The sequence below is a fragment of the Triticum dicoccoides genome, chromosome 1A (genome assembly GCF_002162155.2).
Source record: "Triticum dicoccoides isolate Atlit2015 ecotype Zavitan chromosome 1A, WEW_v2.0, whole genome shotgun sequence".
Lineage (NCBI taxonomy): Eukaryota > Viridiplantae > Streptophyta > Magnoliopsida > Poales > Poaceae > Triticum > Triticum dicoccoides.
The window spans coordinates 378,993,013-379,015,741 of NC_041380.1; the positions used below are offsets into that span (position 1 = coordinate 378,993,013).

The 22,729-nt window shown below is 43.6% G+C and overlaps 1 long non-coding RNA gene across 2 annotated transcripts in view; it reads left to right on the top strand.

Annotated features, from left to right (window-relative positions):
- Positions 1-17,975, top strand: part of LOC119274560 — a 21,460-nt gene extending 3,485 nt beyond the window's left edge. The window contains exon 3 of one of the 2 annotated variants that reach the window (XR_005135218.1): positions 17,566-17,975. This is a non-coding gene — a long non-coding RNA (uncharacterized LOC119274560). Of the gene's footprint in view, positions 1-16,096; positions 16,141-17,565 lie in introns of those variants that run through there. The other variant, XR_005135219.1, reaches the window with a different exon arrangement.
- Positions 17,976-22,729: the final 4,754 nt, after the last annotated feature.

The following is a 22,729-nucleotide window of genomic DNA, read 5'->3' on the forward strand; positions in this document are numbered from 1 at the left end:
CATAAGATCCAACTATAATAGCAAAGCTCACGATACATTAATATCGTACCACCTCAAGAACACGAGAGAGAGAGAGAGAGAGATCAAACACATAGCTACTGGTACATACCTTCAGCCCCGAGGGAGAACTACTCCCTCTTTGTCATGCAAAGCACCGGGATGATGAAGATGGCCACCGGAGAGGGTCCGGCAGGGTGCCGGAACGGGTCTAGATTGGTTTTCGGTGGCTACGGAGGCTTCTGGCGGCGGAACTCCCGATTTATTGTGCTCCCCGAAGCTTTTAGGGTATATGGGTATATATAGGAGGAAGAAGTACGTCGGTGGACCTCCGGGCTGTCCACGAGGCAGGGGGTGGGCGCGCCTCCCACCCTCGTGGGCAGCCCGGGACTCTCCTGGTGCAACTCCGATACACCGTGGGCTTCTTCTGGTCCAAAAATAAGTTCCGTGAAGTTTCAGATCAATTGGACTCCGTTTGATTTTTCTTTTTCGCGACACTCTAAAACAAGGGGAAAAAAGAAACTAGCACTGGGCTCTAGGTTAATAGGTTAGTCCCAAAAATCATATAAAATAGCATATAAATGCATATAAACATCCAAGGTTGATAATATAATAGCATGGAACAGTCAAAAATTATAGATACGTTGGAGACGTATCAGCATCCCCAAGCTTAATTCCTGCTCGTCCTCGAGTAGGTAAATGATAAAAATAAATTTTTTGATGTGGAATGCTACCTAACATATTTATCCATGTAGTTCTCTCTATTATGGCAAGAATATCCAGATCCATAAGATTCAAGACAAAAGTTTAATATTGACATAAAAACAATAATACTTCAAGCATACTTACTAAGCAATCATGTCTTCTCAAAATATCATGGCCAAAGAAAGATATCCCTACAAAATCATATAGTCTGGCTATACTCCATCTTCACCACACAAATTATTTAAATCATGCACAACCCCGATGACAAGCCAAGCAATTGTTTCATACTTTTGATGTTCCCAAACCTTTTCAATCTTCACGCAATACATGAGCGTGAGCCATGGATATAGCACTATAGGTGGAATAGAATGGTGGTTGTGGAGAAGACAAAAAGGAGAAGATAGTCTCACATCAACTAGGCATATCAACAGGCTATGGAGATGCCCATTAATAGATATCAATGTGAGTGAGTAGGGATTGCCATGCAACGGATGCACTAGAACTATAAGTGTATGAAAGCTCAACAAAAGAAACTAGTGGGTGTGCATCCAACTCGCTTGCTCACGAAGACCTAGGGCATTTTGAAGAAGCCCGTCATTGGAATATACAAGCCAAGTTCTATAATGAAAAATTCTCACTAGTATATGAAAGTGACAACATAGGAGACTCTCTATCATGAAGATCATGGTGCTACTTTGAAGCACAAGTGTAGTAAGAGGATAGTAGCATTGCCCTTTCTCTCTTTTTCTCTCATTTTTTTTGGGCCTTCTCTTTTTTTATGGCCTCTTTTTTTATTTGGGCTTCTTTGGCCTCTTTTTTTCGTCCAGAGTCTCATCCCGACTTGTGGGGGAATCATAGTCTCCATCATCCTTTCCTCACTGGGATAATGCTCTAATAATGATGATCATCACACTTTTATTTACTTACAACTCAAGAATTATAACTCGATACTTAGAACAAAATATGATTCTATATGAATGCCTCCGGTGGTGTACCGGGATGTGCAATGGCTCATGAGTGACATGTATAAAAGAATTATGAACGGTGGCTTTGCCACAAATATGATGTCAACTACATGATCATGCAAAGCAATATGACAATAATGAAGCGTGTCATAATAAATGGAACGGTGATAAGTTGCATGGCAATATATCTTGGAATGGCTATGAAAATGCCATAATAGGTAGGTATGATGGTTGTTTTGAGGAAGGTATATGGTGGTTTTATGGTACCGGCAAAAGTTGCATGATACTAGAGAGGCTAACAATGGTGGAAGGGTGAGAGTGCGTATAATCCATGGACTCAACATTAGTCATAAAGAACTCACATACTTATTGCAAAAATCTATTAGTTAACGAAACAAAGTACTACGCGCATGCTCCTAAGGGGATAGATTGGTAGGAAAAGACCATCACTCGTCCCCAACCACCACTCCTAAGGAAAACAATCAATAAATAAATCATGATCCGACTTCGTCACATAACAGTCCACCATACGTGCATGCTACGGGAATCACAAACTTCAACACAAGTATTTCTTAAATTCACAACTACTCAACTATCATGACTCTAATATCACCATCTCCATATCCCAAAACAATCATCAAGTATAAAACTTCTCATAGTATTCAATGCACTCTATATGAAAGTTTTTATTATATCCCTATTGGATGCCCATCATATTAGGACTAGTTTCATAACCAAAGCAAACTACCATGCTGTTCTAAAGACTCTTAAAATAATATAAGTGAAGCACGAGAGTTCATCTAATTCTTAAAAATAAAAACACCACCGTGCTCTAAAAAGATATAAGTGAAGCACTAGAGCAAACGACAAACTACTCCGAAAGATATAAGTGAAGACCAATGAGTAATCGAATAATCATGCAACTATATGAAGACTCTCTAATATTTAAGAATTTCATATCTTGGTATTTTATTCAAATAGCAAGCAAAACAAAAGTAGATAAAATGACGCTCCAAGCAAAACACATATCATGTGGCGAATAAAAATATAGCTCCAAGTAAAGTTACCGATGAACAAAGACGAAAGAGGGGATGCCTTCCGGGGCATACCCAAGCTTAGGCTCTTGGTTGTCCTTGAATATTACCTTAGGGTGCCTTGGGCATCCCCAAGCTTAGTCTCTTGCCACTCCTTATTCCATAGTCCATCAAATCTTTACCCAAAACTTAAAAACTTCACAATACAAAACTTAACAGAAAACTCGTAAGCTCCGTTAGCGAAAGAAAAGAAAACACCACTTGAAGATACTGTAATGAACTCATTCTTTATTTATATTGGTGTTAAACCTACTGTATTCCAACTTCTCTATGGTTTATAAACTCTTTTACCAGCCATAGATCAATCAAAATAAGTAAACAACACACGAAAAATAGAATCTATCAAAAATAGAATAGTCTGTAGTAATCTGTAGCTAACGCAAACTTCTGGAACCCCAAAAATTCTAAAATAAATTTCTGGACGTGAGGAATTTATATATTAATCATCTGCAAAAATAATTAACTAAGTAGCACTCTCCAATAAAAAATGGCAGCAAATCTCGTGAGCGCTAAAGTTTCTGTTTTTTTTACAATATGATCGCAAAGACTTTTCCCAAGTCTTCCCAAAGGTTCTACTTGGCACAAACACTAATTAAAACATAAAAAACACAATTATAACAAAGGATAGATGAATTATTTATTACTAAACAGGAACAAAAGTCAAGGAATGAAAATAAAATTGGGTTGCCTCCCAACAAGCGCTATCGTTTAACGCCCCTAGCTAGGCATGATGATTTCAATGATGCTCACATAAAAGATAAGAATTGTAACATAAAGAGAGCATCATGAAGAATATGACTAGCAAATTTAAGTCTAACCCACTTCCTATGCATAGGAATTTTGTGAGCAAACAACTTATGGGAATAAGAATCAACTTGCATAGGAAGGTAAAACAAGCATAACTTCAAAACTTTAAGCACATAGAGAGGAAACTTGATATTATTGCAATTCCTACAAGCATATATTCCTCCCTCATAATAATTTTTAGTAGCATCATAAATGAATTCAACAATATAACCAGCACCTAAAGCATTCTTTTCATGATCTACAAGCATAGAAATTTTATTACTCTCCACACAAGTAAAATTCTTCTCATGAATAATAGTGGGAGCAAACTCAACAAAATAATTATCATGTGAGGCATAATCCAATTGAAAACTAAAATCATGATGACAAGTTTCATGGATATCATTATTTTTTATAGCATACATGTCATCGCAATAATCATCATAGATAGCAACTTTGTTCTCATAATCAATTGGAACCTCTTCCAAGATAGTGGAATCATCACCAAATAAAGTCATGACCTCTCCAAATCTACTTTCATCAATATAATCATCATAAATAGGAGGCATGCTTTCATCATAATAAATTTGCTCATCAAAACTTGGGGGACAAAAAATATCATCTTCATCAAACATAGCTTCCCCAAGCTTGTGGCTTTGCATATCATTAGCATCATGGATATTTAAGAAATTCATACTAACAACATTGCAATCATGCTCATCATTCAAGTATTTAGTGCCAAACATTCTAATGCATTCTTCTTCTAACACTTTGGCACAATTTTCCTTCCCATCATACTCACGAAAAATATTAAAAAGATGAAACGTATGAGGTAAACTCAATTTCATTTTTTATAGTTTTATTTTATAAACTAAACTAGTGCTAAAATAAGAAACAAAAAGATTCGATTGCAATATCTAAAGATATACCTTCAAGCGCTAACCTCCCCGGCAACGGCGCCAGAAAAGAGCTTGATGTCTACTACACAACTTTCTTCTTGTAGACGTTATTGGGCCTCCAAGTGCGGAGGTTTGTAGGAAAGTAGCAAATTTCCCTCAAGTGGATGACCTAAGGTTTATCAATCCATAGGATGCGTAGGGTGAAGATGGTCTCTCTCTCAAGCAACCCCGCAACCAAATAACAAAAAGTCTCTTGTGTCCCCAACACACCCAATACAATGGTAAATTGTATAGGTGCACTAGTTCGATGAAGAGATGGTGATACAAGTGGTATATGGATGGTAGATAAATGTTTTTGTAATCTGAAAATATAAAAACAGCAAGGTAACCAATGATAAAAATGAGCACAAACAGTATTGCAATGCGTTGAAACAAGGCCTAGGGTGCATACTTTCACTAGTGCAAATTCCCTCAACAATAATAACATAATTGGATCACTTAACTATCCCTCAACATGCAACAAAGAGTCACTCCAAAGTCACTAATAGCGGAGAACAAACGAAGAGATTATGGTAGGGTACGAAACCACCTCAAAGTTATCCTTTCTGATCAATCTATTCAAGAGTCCGTAGTAAAATAATACGAAGCTATTCTTTCCGTTCAATCTATCATAGAGTTCGTACTAGAATAACACCTTAAGGCACAAATCAACCAAAACCCTAATGTCACCTAGATACTCCAATGTCACCTCAAGTATCCGTGGGTATAATTATACGATATGCATCACACAATCTCAGATTCGTCTATTCAAACCGACACAAAGTACTTCAAAGAGTGCCCCAAAGTTTCTACCGGAGAGTCAAGACGAAAACGTGTGCCAACCCCTATTCATAGGTTAATAAGGTCACGGAACCCGCAAGTTGATCACCAAAACATACATCAAGTGGATCAATAGAATACCCCATTGTCACCACGGGTATCCCACGCAAGACATACATCAAGTGTTCTCGAATCCTTAAAGACTCAATCCGATAAGATAACTTCAAAGGGAAAACTCAATCCATTACAAGAGAGTAGAGGGGGGAGAAACATCATAAGATCCAACTATAATAGCAAAGCTCGCGATACATCAAGATCGTACCACCTCAAGAACACGAGAGAGAGAGAGATCAAACACATAGCTACTGGTACATACCCTCAGCCCCGAGGGAGAACTACTCCCTCCTCATGATGTAGAGCACCGGGATGATGAAGATGGCCACCAGAGAGGGATTGCCCCTTCTGGCAGGGTGCCGGAACGGGTCTAGATTAGTTTTCGGTGGCTACGGAGGCTTTTGGCGGCGGAACTCCCGATCTATTGTGCTCCCCGAAGTTTTTAGGGTATATGGGTATATATAGGAGGAAGAAGTACGTCGGTGGACCTCCGGACTGTCCACGAGGCAGGGGGAGCGCCCCCCACCCTCATGGGCAGCCCGGGATTCTCCTGGTCCAACTCCGATACTCCGTGGGCTTCTTCTGGTCCAAAAATAAGTTCCGTGAAGTTTCAGGTCAATTGGACTCCATTTGATTTTCCATTTCTGCGATACTCTAAAACAAGGAAAAAATAGAAACTGGCAGTGGGCTCTAGGTTAATAGGTTAGTCCCAAAAATCATATAAAATAGCATATAAATGCATATAAAACATCCAAGGTTGATAATATAATAGCATGGAACAATAAAAAATTATAGATACGTTGGAGACGTATCAGGGGTTTACGACTTGGGGATGTGGGGGCTGGAATCATCTATGATTTCCGCTGAAAGTTTTAAAAACATGCCCAACGCATGCTACTTAGTTGCTAGAGATGCTGCCGTAAGTTGCCCAAAGATCCGCTCTCGAGATGGGGGCCTGGAATCGTTGATGATTTGAACCGAAAGTGTCCAAAACATGCCCAACGCATGGCAGATTGGTAGGTAGTTGTGTTAAAGATGACGGCATAAGTTTCCCAAAGATCTTCTCCTGATATACGGGGGCCGGAATCGTCTATGACTTGAGCCAAAAGTATCCAAAACTTGCCCAAACGCATGATAGTTGGTTGCTAGAGATGTTGACGTAAGTTGCCCAAAGATTTGCTCACGAGATGCGAGCGCTAGAATCTTCTATGATTTGAGCCAAAAGTGTCTAAAGCTTGCCCAACACATGACAATTAGTTGCTAGAGATGCTGCCGTGAGTTGCCTAAAGATCTGCTGCCCAAATGCGGGGGCTGAAATCGTCAATGATTTGAGGCGAAAGTGTCCAAAACTTGCCCAACGCATGATAGGTAGTTGCTAGAGATGCTGGCGTGAGTTGCCCAAATATCCGCTCCTGAGTGCGCCAGAATCGTCTATGATTTGAGCCAAAAGTGTCTTAAACTTCCCTACCACATGATAGTTAGTTGCTAGAGATGCTGATGTGAGTTGCCCAAAGACCCGCTGCCGAGATGCAGGGGCTTATCGTCAATGATTTGAGCCGAGAACTTGCCCAATGCATGATAGTTAGTTGCTATAGATGATGACGTGAATTGCCCAAATATCCGCTCCCGAGAGCGTTGGGTTTTTTTTGCCGAAAACTTGACCAACACATGATAGTTAGTTTGCTAGAGTGGCTGGCGTGAGTTGCCCAAAGATATTTTTTTAGTGAAAAACTGGTTTTATTTACACAAAAGTATTATTTCCAATAAGATAAGTTGTCTACATATAAATAGTACTCCCTCTGTAAACTAATATAAGAGCGTTTAGAATACTAAAGTAGTGATCTAAACGCTCTTATATTAGTTTACGGAGGGAGTACTTGCTAAATCACTAAGTTTCATAAATATGGGTTCGTAGATATTCTTGCGTAAAGAAAGTGTTTGTTTTGTTTGCGGGGCCTCACTAAATTCTAAATGTTGGGGAACGTTGCAGAAAACAAAAATTTTCCTACTCGTTTCACCAAGATCATCTAGGAGTTCATCTAGCAACGAGTGATTAGATGCATCTACATACCTTTGTAGATCGCGCACGGAAGCGTTCAAAAGAACGGTGATGATGTAGTCGTACTCGACGTGATCCAAATCACCGATGACCAGCGCCGAACGGACGGCACCTCCGCGTTCAACACACGTACTGGACGGGAGACGTCTCCTCCTTCTTGATCCAGCAAGGGGAAAGAAGAGGTTGATGAAGATCCAGCAGCACGACGGCGTGGTGGTGGATGCAGGGCGTCACAGCAGCAGGGCTTCGCCAATACTACGAGGGAGAGACGTAACGGGGAGAGAGGGAGGCGCCAGGGGCTGGTGTCAAATCCCTCCTCTCCCCCCACTATATATAGGGGTGCTAGGGGGGGCGCCGGCCCTAGTAGATGGCATCTACTAGGGGGGGCGGCGGCCAAGGGGAGGTTTCCCTCCCCCCCAAGGCACCTAGGGGTGCCTTCCACCACATGGACTCTTCCATGGTGGAAACCCTAGGCGCATGGGCCTATAGGGGCTGGTGCCCTTGGCCCATCTAGGCCAAGGCGCACCCCCTACAGCCCATGTGGCCCCCCGGGACAGGTGGCCCCACCCGGTGGACCCCCGGGACCCCTCCGGTGGTCCCGGTACAATACCGATAACCCCGAAACTTGTCCCGATGCCCGAAACAGCACTTCCTATATATAATTCTTTACCTCCGAACCATTCCGGAACTCCTCGTGACGTCCGAGATCTCATCCGGAACTCCGAACAACATTCGTGTTTCTGCATATACATATCTTCATAACCCTAGCGTCACCGAACCTTAAGTGTGTAGACCCTACGGGTTCGGGAGACAAGCAGACATGACCGAGACGACTCTCCGGTCAATAACCAACAGCGGGATCTGGATACCCATGTTGGCTCCCACATGCTCCACGATGATCTCATCGGATGAACCACGATGTCGAGGATTCAATCAACCCCGTACGCTATTCCCTTTGTCTATCGATATGTTACTTGCCCGAGATTCGATCGTCGGTATCCCAATACCTCGTTCAATCTCGTTACCGGCAAGTCACTTTACTCGTACCGTAATGCATGATCCCGTGACCAGACACTTGGTCACTCTGAGCTCATTATGATGATGCATTACCGAGTGGGCCCGGTGATACCTCTCCGTCATACGGAGTGACAAATCCCAGTCTTGATCCATGTCACCCAACAGACACTTTCGGAGATACCCGTAGTCTACCTTTATAGTCACCCAGTTACGTTGTGACGTTTGGCATACCCAAAGCACTCCTACGGTATCCGGGAGTTACACGATCTCATGGTCTAAGGAAAAGATACTTTGACATTCGAAAACTCTAGCAAACGAACTATACGATCTTGTGCTATGTTTAGGATTGGGTCTTGTCCATCACATCATTCTCCTAATGATGTGATCTCGTTATCAATGACATCCAGTGTCCATAGTCAGGAAACCATGACTATCTGTTGATCAACGAGCTAGTCAACTAGAGGCTCACTAGGGACATGTTGGTGCCTGTTATTCACACATGTATTACGATTTCCGGATAACACAATTATAGCATGAATAAAGACAATTATCATGAACAAGGAAATATAATAATAATGCTTTTATTATTGCCTCTAGGGCATATTTCCAACAGTCTCCCACTTGCACTAGAGTCAATAATCTAGTTACATTGTGATGAATCGAACACCCATGGAATTCTGGTGTTGATCATGTTTTGCTCTAGGGAGAGGTTTAGTCAACAGATCTGCTATATTCAGGTCTGTATGTACTTTACAAATCTCTATGTCTCCATCTTGAACATTTTCACGAATGTAGTTGAAGCGACGCTTGATGTGCCTTGTCTTCTTGTGAAACCTGGGCTCCTTGGCATGTGCAATAGCTTCAGTGTTGTCACAGAAGAGCTTGATCGACCCCGACGCATTGGGTATGACTCCTAGGTCGGTGATGAACTCCTTCACCCATATTGCTTCATGTGCTGCCTCCGAGGCTGCCATGTACTTCGCTTCACATGTAGATCCCGCCACGACGCTTTGCTTGCAACTGCACCAGCTTACTGCCCCACCATTCAAAATATACACGTATCCGGTTTGTGACTTAGAGTCATCCAGATCTGTGTCGAAGCTAGCGTCGACGTAACCCTTTACGACGAGCTCTTCGTCACCTCCATAAACGAGAAACATTTCCTTAGTCCTTTTCAGGTACTTCAGGATATTCTTGACCGCTGTCCAGTGTTCCTTGCCGGGATTACTTTGGTACCTTCCTACCAAACTGACGGCAAGGTTAACATCAGGTCTGGTACACAGCATGGCATACATAATAGAACCTATGGCTGAGGCATAGGGGATGACGCTCATCTCTTCTATATCTTCTGCCGTGGTCGGACATTGAGCTGAGCTCAATTTCATACCTTGTAACACAGGCAAGAACCCCTTCTTGGATTGACCCATATTGAACTTCTTCAATATCTTATCAAGGTATGTGCTTTGTGAAAGACCTATGAGGCGTCTCGATCTATCTCTATAGATTTTGATGCCTAATATATAAGCAGCTTCTCCAAGGTCCTTCATTGAAAAACTTTTATTCAAGTAGGCCTTGATGCTGTCCAAGAGTTCTATATCATTTCCCATCAGAAGTATGTCATCTACATATAATATGAGAAATGCTACAGAGCTCCCACTCACTTTCTTGTAAACGCAGGCTTCTCCATAAGTCTGTGTAAACCCAAACGCTTTGATCATCTCATCAAAGCGAATGTTCCAACTCCGAGATGCTTGCACCAGCCCATAAATCGAGCGTTGGAGCTTGCACACTTTGTCAGCATTCTTAGGATCGACAAAACCTTCCGGCTGCATCATATACAATTCTTCCTTAAGGAAACCATTAAGGAATGCCGTTTTGACGTCCATTTGCCATATTTCATAATCATAGAATGCGGCAATTGCTAACATGATTCGGACGGACTTCAGCTTCGCTACCGGTGAGAAAGTCTCATCGTAGTCAACCCCTTGAACTTGTTGATAACCCTTAGCGACAAGCCGAGCTTTATAGATGGTCACATTACCATCCGCGTCTGTCTTCTTCTTAAAGATCCATTTATTTTCTATGGCTCGCCGTTCTACGGGCAAGTCAGTCAAAGTCCATACTTCGTTTTCATACATGGATCCTATCTCGGATTTCATGGCTTCTAGCCATTTGTCGGAATCCGGTCCCGCCATCGCTTCTTCATAGTTCGAGGGTTCACCGTTGTCTAACAGCATGATTTCCAAGACAGGGTTGCCGTACCACTCTGGTGCGGAACGTGTCCTTGTGGACCTTCGAATTTCAGTAGGAGCTTGATCAGAAGTATCTTGATCATTATCATTAATTTCCTCTCTAGTCGGTGCTGGCACCTCAGGAACATTTTCTTGAGTTGCGCCATTTTCCGGTTCAAGAGGCAATACTTCATCAAGCTCTACTTTCCTCCCACTTACTTCTTTCGAGAGAAACTCTTTCTCTAGAAATGACCCATTCTTGGCAACAAATATCTTGCCTTCGGATCTGAGGTAGAAGGTGTACCCAATAGTTTCTTTTGGGTACCCTATGAAGACGCATTTTTCCGATTTGGGTTCGAGCTTTTCAGGTTGAAGTTTCTTGACATAAGCATCGCATCCCCAAACTTTTAGAAATGACAGCTTAGGTTTCTTCCCAAACCATAATTCATACGGTGTCGTCTCAACGGATTTCGACGGAGCCCTATTTAAAGTGAATGCGGCAGTCTCTAAAGCATAGCCCCAAAAGGAAAGCGGTAAATCGGTAAGAGACATCATAGATCGCACCATATCTAATAGAGTGCGATTACGACGTTCGGACACACCATTACGCTGAGGTGTTCCAGGCGGCGTGAGTTGTGAAACTATTCCACATTTTCTTAAGTGTGTGCCAAACTCGTGACTCAAGTATTCTCCTCCACGATCTGATCGTAGAAACTTGATTTTCCTGTCACGTTGATTTTCAACCTAACTCTGAAATTCCTTGAACTTTTCAAAGGTTTCAGACTTGTGTTTCATTAAGTAGATATACCCATACCTACTTAAATCATCAGTGAGGGTGAGAACATAACGATAGCCACCGCGAGCCTCAACACTCATTGGACCGCACACATCGGTATGTATGATTTCCAATAAGTCGGTTGCTCGCTCCATTGTTCCTGAGAACGGAGTCTTGGTCATTTTACCCATAAGGCATGGTTCGCACGTGTCAAATGATTCATAATCAAGAGACTCTAAAAGTCCATCAGCATGGAGCTTCTTCATGCGTTTGACACATATGTGACCAAGGCGGCAGTGCCACAGGTATGTGGGACTATCATTATCAACCTTACTTCTTTTGGTACTCACATTATGAACATGTGTAGCATCACGTTCGAGATTCATAAGGAATAAACCATTCACCATAGGAGCATGACCATAAAACATATCTCTCATATAAATAGAACAACCATTATTCTCGGATTTAAATGAGTAGCCATCTCGAATTAAACGAGATCCCGATACAATGTTCATGCTCAAAGCTGGCACTAAATAACAATTATTAAGGTTTAAAACTAATCCCGAAGGGAGATGCAGAGGCAGCATGCCGACGGCGATCACATTGACCTTGGAACCATTCCCGACGCGCATCGTCACCTCGTCCTTTGCCAGTTTCCGTTTATTCCGCAGCCCCTGCTTTGAGTTACAAATGTGAGCAACTGCACCGGTATCAAATACCCAGGAGCTACTACGGGCACTAGTAAGGTACACATCAATTACATGTATATCACATATACCTTTTGTTTTGCCGGCCTTCTTATCCGCTAAGTACTTAGGGCAGTTCCGCTTCCAGTGACCGCTTCCCTTGCAATAAAAGCACTCAGTCTCGGGCTTGGGTCCATTCTTTGGCTTCTTCCCGGCAGCTTGCTTGCCGGGCGCGGCAACCTCCTTGCCGTCCTTCTTGAAGTTCTTTTTACCCTTGCCTTTCTTGAACTTAGTGGTTTTATTGACCATCAACACTTGATGTTCCTTCCTGACTTCTACCTCTGCTGATTCCAGCATAGCAAATACTTCAGGAATGGTCTTTTCCATCACCTGCATATTGAAGTTCATCACAAAGCTCTTGTAGCTTGGTGGAAGCGACTGGAGGATTCTGTCAATGACCGCATCATCCGGGAGATTAACTCCCAGTCGAGTCAAGCGGTTATGCAACCCAGACATAGTGAGTATGTGCTCACTGACAGAACTGTTTTCCTCCATCTTACAGCTGAAGAATTTGTCGGAGACTTCATATCTCTCGACCCGGGCATGAGCTTGGAAAACCATTTTCAGCTCTTCGAACATCTCATATGCTCCATGTCTCTCAAAACGCTTTTGGAGCCCCGGCTCTAGGCTGTAAAGCATGCCGCACTGAACGAGGGAGTAGTCATCGGAACGTGCCTGCCAAGCGTTCATAACATCTTGTTCTGCAGGTAGAACGGGTGCGTCACCAAGCGGTGCTTGTAGGACATAATCTTTCTTGGCAGCTATGAGGATGATCCTCAGGTTCCGGACCCAGTCCGTATAGTTGCTGCCATCGTCTTTCAGCTTGGTTTTCTCTAGGAACGCGTTGAAGTTGAGGACTACGTTGGCCATTTAATCTACAAGACATATTGTGAAATATTTAGACTAAGTTCATGATAATTAAGTTCAACTAATCAAATTATTAATGAACTCCCACTTAGATTAGACATCCCTCCAGTCATCTAAGTATTACATGATCCGAGTTTAACTAGACCGTGTCCGATCATCACGTGAGACGGACTAGTCAACGTCGGTGAACATCTTCATGTTGATCGTATCTTCTATACGACTCATGCTCGACCTTTCGGTCTTCTGTGTTCCGAGGCCATGTCTGTACATGCTAGGCTCGTCAAGTTAACCTAAGTGTTTGCATGTGTAAATCTGTCTTACACCCGTTGTATGTGAACGTCTGAATAAAACACCCGATCATCACTGGTGTTTTGAAACAGCGAACTGTCGCAACGGTGCACAGTTAGGGGGAACACTTCTTGAATTTATTGTGAGGGATCATCTTATTTACTACCGTCGTTCTAAGTAAACAAGATGCAAAACATGATAAACATCACATGCAATCAAATAATAAACGTGACATGATATGGCCAATATCACATAGCTCCTTTGATTTCCATCTTGGGGCTCCATGATCATCTTGTCACCGGCTTGACACCATGATCTCCATCATCATGATCTCCATCATCGTGTCTCCATGAAGTTGCTCGCCAACTATTACTTCTACTACTATGGCTAACGCATTTAGCAATAAAGTAAAGTAATTTACATGGCGTTTCTCGATGACACGCAGGTCATAAAAAGAATAAAGACAACTCCTATGGCTCCTGCCGGTTGTCATACTCATCGACATGCAAGTCGTGAATCCTATTACAATAGCATGAACATCTCATACATCACATATAGATCATTCATCATTCATCACAACTTTGGCCATATCATATCACAAACCACTTGCTGCAAAAACAAGTTAGACGTCCTCTAATTGTTGTTGCAAGTTTTACGTGGCTGAATTAGGGTTCTAGCAAGAACGTTTTCTTACCTACGTTAAAGCCACAACGTGATTTGTAAACTTCTATTTACCCTTCATAAGGACCCTGTTCATCGATTCCGCTCCAACTAAAGTGGGAGAGACAGACACCCGCCAGCCACCTTATGCAACTAGTGCATGTTAGTCGGTGGAACCGGTCTCACGTAAGCGTACGTGTAAGGTTGGTCCGGGCCGCTTCATCCCACAATACCGCTGAAGCAAGAAAGGACTAGTAACGGCAAGAAAGTTGACAAATCTACGCCCACAACAAATTGTGTTCTACTCGCGCAAGAAGAACTACGCATAGACCTAGCTCATGATGCCACTGTTGGGGAACGTTGCAGAAAACAAAAATTTTCCTACTCATTTCACCAAGATCATCTAGGAGTTCATCTAGCAACGAGTGATTAGATGCATCTACATACCTTTGTAGATCGCGCACGGAAGCGTTCAAAAGAACGGTGATGATGTAGTCGTACTCGACGTGATCCAAATCACCGATGACCAGCGCCGAACGGACGGCACCTCCGCGTTCAACACACGTACGGGACGGGAGACGTCTCCTCCTTCTTGATCCAGCAAGGGGGAAGAAGAGGTTGATGAAGATCCAGCAGCACGACGGCGTGGTGGTGGATGCAGGGCGTCACAGCAGCAGGGCTTCGCCAATACTACGAGGGAGAGACGTAACGGGGAGAGAGGGAGGCGCCAGGGGCTGGTGTCAAATCCCTCCTCTCCCCCCCACTATATATAGGGGTGCTAGGGGGGGCGCCGGCCCTAGTAGATGGCATCTACTAGGGGGGGCGGCGGCCAAGGGGAGGTTTCCCTCCCCCCCAAGGCACCTAGGGGTGCCTTCCACCACATGGACTCTTCCATGGTGGAAACCCTAGGCGCATGGGCCTATAGGGGCTGGTGCCCTTGGCCCATCTAGGCCAAGGCGCACCCCCTACAGCCCATGTGGCCCCCCGGGACAGGTGGCCCCACCCGGTGGACCCCCGGGACCCCTCCGGTGGTCCCGGTACAATACCGATAACCCCGAAACTTGTCCCGATGCCCGAAACAGCACTTTCTATATATAATTCTTTACCTCCGGACCATTCCGGAACTCCTCGTGACGTCCGGGATCTCATCCGGGACTCCGAACAACATTCGGGTTTCTGCATATACATATCTTCATAACCCTAGCGTCACCGAACCTTAAGTGTGTAGACCCTACGGGTTCGGGAGATAAGCAGACATGACCGAGACGACTCTCCGGTCAATAACCAACAGCGGGATCTGGATACCCATGTTGGCTCCCACATGCTCCACGATGATCTCATCGGATGAACCACGATGTCGAGGATTCAATCAACCCCGTACGCTATTCCCTTTGTCTATCGATATGTTACTTGCCCGAGATTCGATCTTCGGTATCCCAATACCTCGTTCAATCTCGTTACTGGCAAGTCACTTTACTCGTACCATAATGCATGATCCCGTGACCAGACACTTGGTCACTCTGAGCTCATTATGATGATGCATTACCGAGTGGGCCCAGTGATACCTCTCCGTCATACGGAGTGACAAATCCCAGTCTTGATCCATGTCACCCAACAGACACTTTCGGAGATACCCATAGTCTACCTTTATAGTCACCCAGTTACGTTGTGACGTTTGGCATACCCAAAGCATTCCTACGGTATCCGGGAGTTACACGATCTCATGGTCTAAGGAAAAGATACTTTGACATTCGAAAACTCTAGCAAACGAACTATACGATCTTGTGCTATGTTTAGGATTGGGTCTTGTCCATCACATCATTCTCCTAATGATGTGATCTCGTTATCAATGACATCCAGTGTCCATAGTCAGGAAACCATGACTATCTGTTGATCAACGAGCTAGTCAACTAGAGGCTCACTAGGGACATGTTGGTGTCTGTTATTCACACATGTATTACGATTTCCGGATAACACAATTATAGCATGAATAAAGACAATTATCATGAACAAGGAAATATAATAATAATGCTTTTATTATTGCCTCTAGGGCATATTTCCAACACTAAAACAGTGTCAAGGCAACATGGTTTTATGCACACGCCCACGCAAGAAGCTTCAAAATCCACTTCGAGGTCATCTCGCAAAAGGCTATCCAACTTCTTTGTTTCGGCCAAAAAAATGAGGAGTTGCCTCAAACACACAAGAGTTGCTTACTGCCAACAGTGGTTTGGCTTAAATAAACCCTAGATCTTGGCTGCTCTTTTTTTCTCAACACATTCCTAGTACAAAAGGAAAAGCCTCAAGGGGTTTCTCCGGATTGCATGTACAACAACCAGTAGTTGGAGAAAGAAAAACGAAACAGTTTTCATGTACTCACAAGACTAGCTTTTCGTCAATACTTGATTTGCTTAAAAGTTCGTTATAGTTGCTCACTAATTCTTTTTTACCGTTTTCTTGCAATAGGTGTAGTATAAATCAAATATTATCTACTCATGCTTGAAGAAACAAGGGGAAAACAATAGAAAAAGTGTTGCAATTAGGATGACCAAGGCGAGGAAAAATCAAACCTTCTCTTTTTTTTCCTCCTCTGCACCCTGGTTCATTTTTAGCAAGCAAGATTTTTGCTACACACTTCAAGGTAAATTTCACACAGCCCCCAATAGCTTGCTCTATTCCCTGATTCGATATGTGGGCTGGTTAGTTAAATATTGCACGAGCAAAATATGGATCAATTTTGCCTGAATTTTTATATGCAAGTTTTGATAAGAAGAAACCCATATAAAGGTGCAAACATTTTTATCTGTATTTTTTCTTCTTGGGGTTTTGAGCATGGGTGGCCAATAAATCAATCTCTTTTTTCACCTACATACACACCATCTCCCAGGAGATACTTGTCCAAAATCCAAAGCAAAAGCTAAAACCAGAACTTCAAGAGGGTTATGTTTCTTTTCTTCACACAACCAAATAAACATGAGTTGCCCCTAAACCATTCCCTACTTGCCCAAACATTATAGAAACTTGCCTAGATATGTGAACAGCTAGAAGCACAACCAATACATCAGCTGCAGTTATAGCAAAGCCCCAGACAGATACATTGCCCAAATTCACTAGTAACAGCCAAACCCTGTAACTTTCAAGACCTCATTTTTCCTTAATGTCTTTTTCTAACACACAAGAAGCATGAATTGCCTGCATTTTTTCCACCCTGATTGCTTACACATATACCCGACTTACCCAAAAGCTTCAACAAGCTTGAAGATCAACCCAAAAACAACAGCCTCACGCAACCTACAACACTCTGCATATACTTGCAAAAAATCCAAGCATAAACTAGAATAGTACTTTTCAAGAGAGGGTTTTCCTGTGTTTTTAGCACGAGTTGCGTGGAAATCATTCAAGACTTGCCTGCACATCATACCAACTTGCCCAAAAAACACATTATTTTGCATGCATAATGTCTCGATAGTTCTTTTTTGCAGTTCCACAAACATTAACTACCAGGTTGTATATTCCTTCACTGATAAACCATTTTTTCCACAGAGTTTTGTAAAACAGGAGGCGTCTGAGAGGGCACATCAAGATGGAAGCTCACCTTTCAGGTCCATGGCCATCAAAACGAGGGGCAGCAGTTGTGGCAATGGAGGAGAGGACAGATGGAGAAGGGGAGGTTAAGCGGGGGTGTTTGGGGAGGTAGCGACTGGGAAGGAGGGTTTGGTGCGTCGGCGCTAATGTCGGGAACGGAGCAGCAGTTGCTATCATGACAGATTCTCCCCTGGGAGCCATGGGCGTGAGGCGGCCGTTTGTTTCCTTTTTTGGTTTGCCAGCTGGATCCGGGGAGAGGCCCACTACTAATTTTGGGGTGTGTGCCCTGGGCCGCTAGCCAGCCGTTGCTGGCTAGTCGCGTCCAAAAAAAGTAGAATGCTTGTCTTGCCTAAAAAAGAGTAAAATGCTTGCCTATATATATATATATAGTGTTATTATTCATCACCCAGTGTGCAGAATAAGTTATTCTTCACCCGAGGTAATCTTACGATCATTTCATAGTTAAATTACGTTTGGAATTCAAATAGTTACATTTCTATTGATTCACTACGTAAAATTTGACATAAGAAAATTAAAATATAGGTCATAAGACAAGAAAATTTGCAGTTTATGTGTATTTTAGACTATGTTTTTACGTTTGTAATTTTACATAACATAAAATATTTTTACGGCAATTATATATTTTTTTACGGTCTCTTTTTGCGTCGGAAATAAGACAAAACTTACGGAACACAAAATTACGGTGCATTGATGGTAAAATAGAGGGGGTGAAGAATAACTATTCCTCACCCAGGGTGACGAATAGCGCGACCCTATATATATATATATATATATATATATATATATATATATATATATATATATATATATATATATATATATATATATATATATATATATATTGTAGGTGGGGATCTCTTGCGGAGGCGCCTGCACCCTCCTCTTGCATATCAGTGGAAGGACATCGTTAAGGCGGTGAACTCCTGGCCCTTGTCTAATGAAACTGATCAGGTTGTTTGGGCCTTGGGAAAAAAGGAACGATTCTCGACCAAATCAGTTTACACCTATTTAGAAAGACACCTGGCAGGATGTGATTATAGGTGGATTTGAAAAGCCAAGATCCCCTTTAAAATTCAAATTTTTCTATGGCAACTTTTTCAAGACGCTATCCTGACTAGAGAAGTAGTGAAGAAGCGGAATTGGGCTGGTAATCCCAGGTGCTCATTTTGTAGAGAGGTTGAAACTTCGCAACATCTCTTTTTCACATGCCATGTTGCTCGTGTAGCCTGGAGGACGGTTGGGTGTGTACTGGGCACGGATCTATGCCCGAACAACATTTGGCAATACTTTTCCTGGTGCTATGTTTTCCTTTGTGATGGGGCTAGGTTCTATACCTTTGGCTTGGCAGCGGTTTGCTGGGCGATTTGGAGCTGCCGTAACCAAGCCACGTTCGAGCAGAAAAAACTTAAGACTTTGTTTAATGTGATATATTTTGCTTGTGGTTTTTTGACATACTGGACAGGTTTGATGGCTGGTGAGGACCGTGAAGCCATGGAGCGGGGAGCCAAGATGCTCAGGACTAATGCTTCGACGATGATGCGAATCTGTGCGGCTCTAGCAGAAGCAGCTGTGGAGTGAGGGCGCTTTGACAGGGTTGTGGTGTGGGGGTGCTTCTCTCCCTCCCGGATGGTTTTGGTGTTATATTACTGCTGGTCTTTGCTCCTGCGTGAGCGTCTATCTGCTCAATATGTGAGCCTTTTGGGGTCGTTAGCTGTTGTTGGCTTCCTTTATGTAGGGTCAAAACTGTTTTAGTTTGATAGGTGTAGCTTGATCTTTGGTGTCACTGGGTTTTCGTCCCACAGTGGGCTGCTCGATGACGAGTGTTCGCGATGGGTTTCCCAGTGGTGCTTTGAACTCACTCTCCCCTTTCTAGCCTCCTTAAGTCAGTCGGTATCCTGGGTGGTTTTGGTGACACTGAACTTTGTATATTTCCGTTATGATAAGTAGTGGAAAGGGGTTGCGTCCGGTTCAAAAAAAAGAATGCTTGTCTAAAAAAAGATACACATGTAGAATGCCACTCTACGTAGAAGTACTTGTTGACATTTCAAAAAAATTGCAAATGAGAACATGAGTTCTCGCTTGACAGATTAGAGATCTCGTCAGAGAATAGTTCTTGGGGGAGGGGGCACCAAAGCAAAGCTCAGCTTTTCTTGAATCTTCATAAACACTATCATTAGCAATACGAAGCAATAAGCTTGTGCGGCAGGGCAGCTGCATCTTGAATTTTCACAAACACTATCATGAGCAATATGAATCAGTAAGCTTGTGCGGCAGGGCAGCTGACTCACGGCAGTACTTTGGATCCATATATGAGGCTAGCTATGAGTGGCAGAATAAAGTGATATTTCTCACAGAGATGGCACAAAGAATAATCAAGGCAATATAGCTCAAGCTCGATGTATGTATCTTCCCAATATCACCGAATGCAATGTGTGTGAAAGTGTCTGCACTTTTTTTTTATGTATGAAAGTGTTTGTACTTGATTAGTCCATGAAATTGAGTTTTCTATGCCTGAAGTTAATCTCAAAAAGGCTGTGAGTTCCTGCATTTTATTGGAGAAGAAGAGAGCTATCCGATTAATTAGAGAAAAGTGGGGAAAACCAGATACAAAGGGAGCAAACTCCTCATTGGCCGACCTAGCGGTGGAAACTTGAAACAAAAATGCACAACTCCAACATGCCCAACCATCAACTGTTGTCATCGAAGGAGAACCGCTCCACATTGCGACCTCCTAGTGCCCTCCAGCAATCAAGCGATGCAGCATGACCCATCCAATGAGGGGTGAAAGAATCCCGACTAGCTTCAAGGGAGCACGGAAGACGCCAAGCCAGAAGCACCACACCATCACATCGCAAAACACCGTGTCGGTGGAAGGGAAGAGAAAACCACAGTTATGGGAAGAGCTGACTATGTTTGGAATTATAGTTTGAAAAGAAGAAAATGTCCAACCGAGGAACGCCACAATCTTTGTGGTGGTGAAAATAATTGGTCATATATTTCATAGTGCATATCTTTGGTTATGCAGCAATGTGATCAAACATTTCTGCTGAGAAATCACAAATATCAGAGTGCATACAGCACTTCCAGTACACAGGGAGGAGTCCGGAGACCTGGGCTTGTTTATCAACGAAACCGAAGTCCACATGTAGCATACGGTGTCAGCAGTGCGATAACACGGTAGTTTCAAAAACCAAAATAACAGAACATGCCATCAATCGTGCACTGATAGCAGAGGGGGTGTTGATTTATTGTTCTATACTAAATGAGTAAATCTAACAAGGATTGCATCTACAGAATCAAAAGACATCAGTAAAAACCGTAGGATAAAGTTATAGGAACGAACAAGATAAACTACGATCCTTCTCACGGCAAGTGGACAAGTGCACAAATCCATCAATAATTGTCAGTCTTCAATGCAAAATGATCCACTACCAGCACTGAACACCGAATATTCACATGATTAACTGGCCCAAAACAGTGGAAATGTCTTGTCCAGCATTCATCTCCACAAATCGTCATCGCCAGGTCTCCCCAAACCCCGACATTAAGCATGAGTTGAAAAACACAAACGTTACAGAGCTTCTCACCCTTCCGGGTGCAGCAGCAGCTGCGAAAGCCTATTTCGAGAGGTGCAGCGGCAGCTCAATTTTGAGATAATTACAACATTCAGAGTGCAGTCTATCAATAGTCTACAACACACGGGGAACATTAGAAAAAGACGAGTACCATTGACCTGAAAGATCAATCAACTATGGTCAACCATGTGATGAGTTCTACAAGTTCTTGAAATTAGGCCAAGATAAAAGTGGCATACAGCAAAACCGTTCAGCTTTTAGCAGAGCAGGCACTGCGGTTGGCATGAAAACTATAGCGTTGCATGTAATTGGATGCAAAATGGGGAATTAGCGCTCTAATTAGGAATCCCACTGTCACAACATTCTACATGAACTCCATCTATACAGCATAACGCAGTTGCATACCAAGTGATTCAAGGTCTGGAGGCAGCGGTATCTTCAGGAGGTGGGCAGCAGAGTCCTTGGGGTTGATTGGGTAACAGTAGCTTGAGAAAATTTCAAGTGCGTGTTTCAAGCTGCAATATCAGTCCTCGTGGAGCATGGCGTGCTTAGAAGACGCTTAAACTCGCCCTTGATCATCAGAACCGCAAGCCTGGACCTGCTCCAAATAGCTAGGCCGACACAATATTTCCAAATGACCAGTTACGAGTTATTTACCCAAAACCACCACACTTGTGGCTAGGGTAACAACTTAGTACCACATTTAAACCAGGGCACAAAAAACCACTGGTTATGTGCCTAATGCGTAACACCAAGCACCGATTGTCTGATAAGCTCACGAAAACAGTGAAACTGACAAGTTGGCCCCACTGGTCGGGCTGACATGGCGACGACAAAAAACTTTGACCGAGTGATGTGGCAAATGAGACGTGGGTCCCACCTGTCAATGACTAGAGGGTCATCTTCTTCACAACATTCTATCTATGGGCATTCGTCGAGCACCTTCCGTGCGTTCATCCTGTGGTCACTGAACACATCGCGGCACGCCGTGGCACGGGGAATGCGAGGGGGGCTCACCTTGAGCACGTATGCGTGCTCGGACGCGACGAGGTAGCACTGGAGCAACGTCCTCGTCAGCGGCAACGGCCGACGGAGCATGGTGAGGCGGGGAAGACGGCTTGGTGACCCATAGCTTGTCGAAGCTAGCGGCGGAGGCATTAGGAGGACGTGTCGAAGCCTAGGGACTAGATGCGAGGCGCGGAGATTCATCGGAGCGGGATATCAAGGCGCGGTGGTGTGTGGTCGGAGGTGGAGAAGACGACCGCAGCGCCGCCGATTCTGGACGTCCGGGTCCAAGTACTCCGATAGGATTGCTCGAGGAGGCATTCCAGAGCTCCCAGACAAGGTGCTGGGGCTTGGGGTGGTCTCTGGCCACGAGACTGATGGCCGACGACGACCGCAGATCGGGGAGGAGATGACGCCGTGGGGTGCGGACGCCGACGGCCGTTGCAGACGACAGCGGGCTCCTGGGCGCCAGATCCGAGGTGGCGGGGTCGCGGGCGCCACATCCGGAGCGGGCCGCGGCC